Below are 6,000 nucleotides of genomic sequence, written 5' to 3'. Positions count from 1 at the left end.
GATTGCGCCATTGCAGTCTGGCCTCGGTGACAGAGTGAGACTCTGACTCAAAAAATAATGAATTATAAGCTCCTTAGAGGCAAACATATATTTAGCATAGTCCCTCATTAAAAGTAGTTTTGCAGAGAAGTATGCTAAATTGAATTTAATCACTGAAGAGATTAACTTCTGTACCTGTTTTCTATAGTGTAATTTCTCAGCTTACTGACTCATTCATCTTTTCATAAATACTTACTGAGGGTGTATTATATGCTGGGCAATCTTCCAGGGGTTACTCTATCAAAGTCAATAGAGTCTGGGTGTGGTGGCTCATGCCTGTAACCCCATCACTTTGGAGGCTGGGGTGGGTGGATTGCTGCTTGAGCTCAGGAGTTCGAGACCAGCCTGGGCAATATGGTAAAACCGTGTCTCTACCAAAAATACAAATAATTAGCCAGGGCATGGTGGCACATGCTGGTGGTCCAAAATTCTCTGAGGCTGAGGTTGGAGAATTCCTGGAGTCAGGAGGAGGAGGTTGCAGTGAGCCAAGATGGCACCACTGCATACCAGACTGAGTGACAGGAGGGAGACCCTGTCTCAAAAAAAAAAAAAAAAAAAAAAAAAAAAGTCAATAGAACAGATTCCTTTATAGATACTGTACTGCAGTGGGGGAGTAAATTAAAAAATATAAATGTCATGAGGGGAAAACAGTGGGGGAATGAATAGAGAAAGATGAAGACTGGCGTTTACATGAAGTGGCACTTGAACCTTTTGCCTCTTTTAGAGGATAAATTTCTGGAGGTCTTCATTCTGTTTGTTTTTGCATTTATTTCATTTTATATTTTTGAACAGCATAAACTACACATGTACTTTTTAGGGTTTTAGCAAACACTTTTTGCAAATAGTTATATAAATATATCAGACTTTTAAAAAATTCCTACTATTTTTTTCTGTTACATGTTAAACATTGAAAAAATAAAACAAATGGATTTTAGTAAATATAGCATATTATCCAATTAGTTTGCTTTTGAACAACTCTCTGGCTTCAACATTTTTATGAGCATCATTTATTTAACAGAAAAGGTCATCTATAATCCTTTTTGGTTTCAACAGCAGTGTCTGATTAACAGTAGCAAACTCTCTACTTATCATTTTTCCCAAACCTAAACCCCACTACCCTGATGCTTAACTGGCTGACATTCCTGAAAATCTTTGGTGATAATCACTAGAAGAATCACCAAAAAGGGGAGCCTCTCTGGAACTACCTTGTGTGCTAACCTGGCGCAGGCACTAGGACCGCCCAGGAGCCGATAGGCAGCCACGCTTTACAGCCTGTCAGAGGGACTGAGCCGCCTTTGCCGTTACACAGGAAGAGAGCAGGCAGCATCAGTATCGGCTCAGCATCCTTCCCCCTTCTGTTCGATTAGAAGGTATTTACTTGCTATTTATCACTTAGGCTTTGAATACTGTCAGTGTGCCTTTAGTGTTCCCTTAGTATGATGCTCTGAAATGCTGTCTAGCACCTATTGGGTTACTATATTATTTTATGTTAATTTCCACAGCTGATCGAAGCAACAGTGCCATAAAGAAATGGGATAGATATTTCCAGAGGCTGCAGTCTGGAGGCATTTGGAGGTGTGAGTACGTTGGTCACAGATCTCTCGTGCTGGCTGTATTAGTCGTGTCTCTTGACCTTCCTCCTCTTTATTGAAAGAGCCAATGTGAGATGCCATCTGTATATTTCATTCATAAAGGAAAAGCAACTAGACGGTGACAGAAACCACTAATGATGGGCCTGAAACTCCACTTTGGAGTGGCTGTGGTTTCCTCTTCCAGCCTATGGGTTTGCAAGAGAAGCTGGGTTTGCAACAGAGTTTGGATGGGAAAGAGATTTTGCTCAGGGCTGCAGACTGTGTGCTTGGATTCTGCTTTCTGTTTTCAAAGCTAAGACTGTCCTTTCTAATCATTGCCATGATGCAGTGTAGGAGTCTTTTTATGCTTGCTTTATTTCTGAAAATACTCTTATCATAGATGTGTACTGCCAGAAAGCTATTAAGCCATTTGGTGACTCAGAGTGTAAAGCCACTGAAGAGAAATCTAGTTTGCTTTTTCTTAACCATATACCATACACTTTTCCCTGACCCAATACCACAGCTAGTAGATGGCACACACAAACATTAAAAAAACAATGCTAATCTAAGATTCTCTTTTCCTGTTCGAAAATAATTTTGATTATGCGTGATAAGGGAATAGTTTGCTATTAGGAAACCCAAATGATTATGATTATGATTTTATATGGGAAATGGAAAATTCTTTTTTAGTATTTTACAAATCCATTGAAGGTGCTTTTTAAGAGCCTTGGTGCCAGTTTTATGCATTCAAATCTCTTTGAAAACTTTAAAGCCTTCTCAAATTGGTAGATGTGGTTTTGACCACAGTAATTAGTTTAAATTTTTATATATTATGCCAAAATGTAATAGGTAAATTTATTCATAAATGAACAAAATATTGAGTTCTGCTAGTGGTCAATCCAAGAAAAATTGTAAGAGAAACAGTACCATCAAAATTTACTTCAGGAAAGAATATATTTAACTAAGACACAATGCAAAGCATCAACATTAAAAGTGTGACTTTAATAAAAAACATTTATTAAAGAATTTTTAAAATACTTTTTAAAAAAGTATATGTTTAATTTTCTTATATTTGATATATTGAAATACGCTGTGATTTCAAAATGTTTAGGTATCCAATTTTTGAAAATGTACCTATAGTTCCCTTAAAATTCTTTATTTGGTAAACAAAAGAGGGGCAGAGGATATAAGGGAGAAAGAGACTAAGTTTTACTTTGCTGTTTCAATTTTTTTATATTTTGAATATTCTGATCTAATATTTACTATATAAGCATGCTACCTATACTTTCTAAATGTAACTAAAATTATGAGTGATTGTAATCATTAATTTGCGTTATCCTTAGCAAATAAATATATCGAAAAACATGTTAATATTGCTACATAATATTTCTTAGGCAGAAAAAACCTTCTTTACTAGATAGTCACTTGCTTCTGAAGGAAGTTAGGGAAATCAGATTGGGGTGGTAATAAACTTTCATTAGTTTTTGAGGCAAAAGTAATTTTTTTAAACTTATTTTTGAGTTGGTGCACCTACAATTTATTTTCAAGTTTGTATATGTTACATATCTTCATAAACTTTGTGTTACTAAAGTTTTCTCCTTTCTCTTTTTAAAATACTTCCTATATTCCAAGTATGTAAAGATGACTCAATTCTTCAAATTAAAACTTAGTTTTGAAAATTTATACCAGTCATATCATGATTTGCAGCCTTAAACTTCGGTTTCATGTCAGACTCATCATTACACATGTCTTGTTAATAATTTTAAATAACTTCATTTTACGTTGAGTATAAAGATTCATTGAATTCAATGATGATGGGGGAAAAAAATCCCAAGAACGTAGATCTTTATTCAGAATTTGACACACTTTTCAGAACATGAACTTTGAACTTTCTTCCTGAATTTAAGTCCTAAAATTAAGTCCACTGGCTTGACCTAATCAGATGAAGACAAGTGGCACAGTGCTTAGCAGCAGTTCAGAATTGCTAGCAAACAAATGGGACTTAAGCTAAGAAATAAAATGTAAAGGCTAGAAGGAATTTGTTGAGACTGTGAAAGTCATGATTGTCTGGTGAGTTTGATGCCTGAGGATATCTCAAGGCCTTTACAAGCCTTGCAGCCCAAGAGATCCAGGTGAATATCAATATTACATAGATTTACTGGGTAGTGTTAAGGAAGACATTTCTAACAGATGAATTTTAACATGCCTATTTTTAGTTGAAAGAGTTCCAATAAATAGTAAATCTCATTCTATCAATTTCACCAACAGCAGTGCTTTTCCATCCAAAAAGACAGAAAATATTCCCTAACAAAAATTCTTTCATGAAGACAGTACTCAGGAAGACATTTTTAAAAGACAGCTTTGACATTATTTCCACATAGAAAAATAACAGCATTTACAGCACTAACCCACCCAGAAGATGCTAACGTAAAGGAGAAAGTATTGGCAAAATTATTCTGGTTTTGCAGTTTGCTTTTTAAAAATTTTTTTTCTGAGCACCTGCATAAATAAGAAAAGATATCTCCTAGTAGGAACCACTGAAAAATGCAATAAGTCATCCAGGGACCAATGGTAGGCCTGTGGGACACAGTGTTTACTGAATGGATTAAAAAAAAGAAATGTAGAAAAATAACAAACGATCCTTTTTTATTTGTCATGAAAGATAATTGCAGTTCTAATATGAGTTTTTAAGAATCTGTTGGCCGCATACACATGCCACAATAAATAGGAATTACATGTCACTTAAGATTTTCCCATTATGATTTCCCCTTAAATAAAATACTTAAAGGAAAGAAAATGAGAGTAGATGTGGCATCTCGACATCAGTTATAGTTGTGTGAACTGAGGGGCACAAATTATGTATTTTGCTGGAGTTTGGCAAAAGGGAAAGTTATTATTCACATGGTTTTGGAAGAATTTTTTCTCCAGAGACAAGGTCTTGTGGCTTCCAGAACTGGATATTATTTATACAGAAGTAATTTTGTAGGTATAGCAGAAAGCTTTTAAATATATTCAATTTTTTAGTGTAAAGGACACATATGCAATGTTTTCATGGCATTTGTTGATAAACAAGTTTATCCGAAACATTGTTTTAACTTGTCGCTCCTAGTTGACACGCTGTAACTGATGTGAACATGGGATACGATTAATATACCCTCACTCCTTTTCTTTTAAATATATTATTTGATAGGGAGGAAGTTAAAAACGCTAAAGAAACTTGTTGATAAATATTGATCATGATTTCACAGATGTGTAAATTGCAAATAAGATTTGCTCTTTCACATAATAGTGATCATTGGAGTTTGCACATTGGAATCACTGTAAGGTTTTTTGGACACAGCATTTAATATCTTTGGATTATTTTCTTTTCATTAATACATATTTATTGATCTCTCACTGTATCCCAAGTATGGGAGTTGGATCAGTAAACAAGACATGTCCACCTTGCACAGTTTCCATCATTTTGTGAAGGGATAGAGGCAAAAACCAAGGAATTAAATATTAACCAAATGCATTGGTATTAAAATTATGTTGTTATTATTACTATAACTTATTGCCAATTAAATAAACCAGAATATATCTGATAAGTGCTAACTGGAAAATTAAAAGAGGGTACTGTGATAACGAATGGCTTCGTGGCGTTTTCAGTTAGGGTTGTCTGGAAGACTTCCTGAAAAAGTGATGTACCATCAGAAATCCAGGTGAAAAAGGCAGCCAGATAATGAGAGGCATGGTGCTACTACAGCAAGAGTATGGATTTAGAAGCAAACCTGCTGCAGTTTAAATCCATTCTGTGTCATTCTTAAACCCTGAATTCATGAGCATTTTACCCTATGAGCCCATTTGAGAAAATGTTACAGAGTTTTGACAAGAGACAAAATGAGATGATGTATGTTGAGTGTCCATGACACTAGGGGAAAATTTAATTTCCATGATGATTTATGAAGTCCTATAACTTTATGAACTAACTCCTTTAAATACTTCATATAATACAAAAGTATTTGACTATTTTATCACTCCTGTGCCCCTTTCCTTAAATTTTTTTTGGGAGAATTCTCATAGAGTTGAAGGAGAAAAGACTGGTACTTCCACAGACAGCAGAAAGAGAAAGCATTGTTCCTGAATCTTCTAAAGAGCAAGCCTCAACTAGGATCTTTGTTAGGTGCAGATGTTATTGATTTTGCTCTTCTCCCCAGAAACCACCAACATGCTGGTTGATGGGTGTTGATTATGGTGCAGCTCCTCTCAGGTAATGCTGGAGTAAGAAGACTACATCCAAGGAGGTTAGACATAACCCCTGGCAAGACTGTGCTTACTGGGCTCAGCTCATCACATCCACTTCTTGGGAAGTTGAGTGAGATGCACATGGCATTTCATAGTGCACAGCACA

At 35.3% G+C, this 6,000-nt stretch overlaps 1 protein-coding gene across 2 annotated transcripts in view; it reads left to right on the top strand.

Annotated features, from left to right (window-relative positions):
• The first annotated feature begins 1,352 nt into the window (after positions 1 to 1,352).
• Positions 1,353 to 6,000, top strand: part of RAB27B (RAB27B, member RAS oncogene family) — a 183,523-nt gene continuing 178,875 nt past the window's right edge. Inside the window, exons 1-2 of one of the 2 annotated variants that reach the window (XM_021673552.2) lie at positions 1,353 to 1,409; positions 1,542 to 1,614. The gene's annotated coding sequence lies outside the window, so the exon portion shown is untranslated. Of the gene's footprint in view, positions 1,410 to 1,541; positions 1,621 to 6,000 lie in introns of both variants that reach the window. The other variant, XM_012464269.2, reaches the window with a different exon arrangement.

The sequence above is a fragment of the Aotus nancymaae genome, unplaced genomic scaffold (genome assembly GCF_030222135.1).
Source record: "Aotus nancymaae isolate 86718 unplaced genomic scaffold, 86718_ANA_hifiasm-v0.15.2.pri h1tg000020l, whole genome shotgun sequence".
In the NCBI taxonomy this organism is placed as follows: domain Eukaryota; kingdom Metazoa; phylum Chordata; class Mammalia; order Primates; family Aotidae; genus Aotus; species Aotus nancymaae.
Note: the sequence above shows the minus strand (reverse complement) of the source record. Positions and strands in the feature narration are given on the sequence as shown.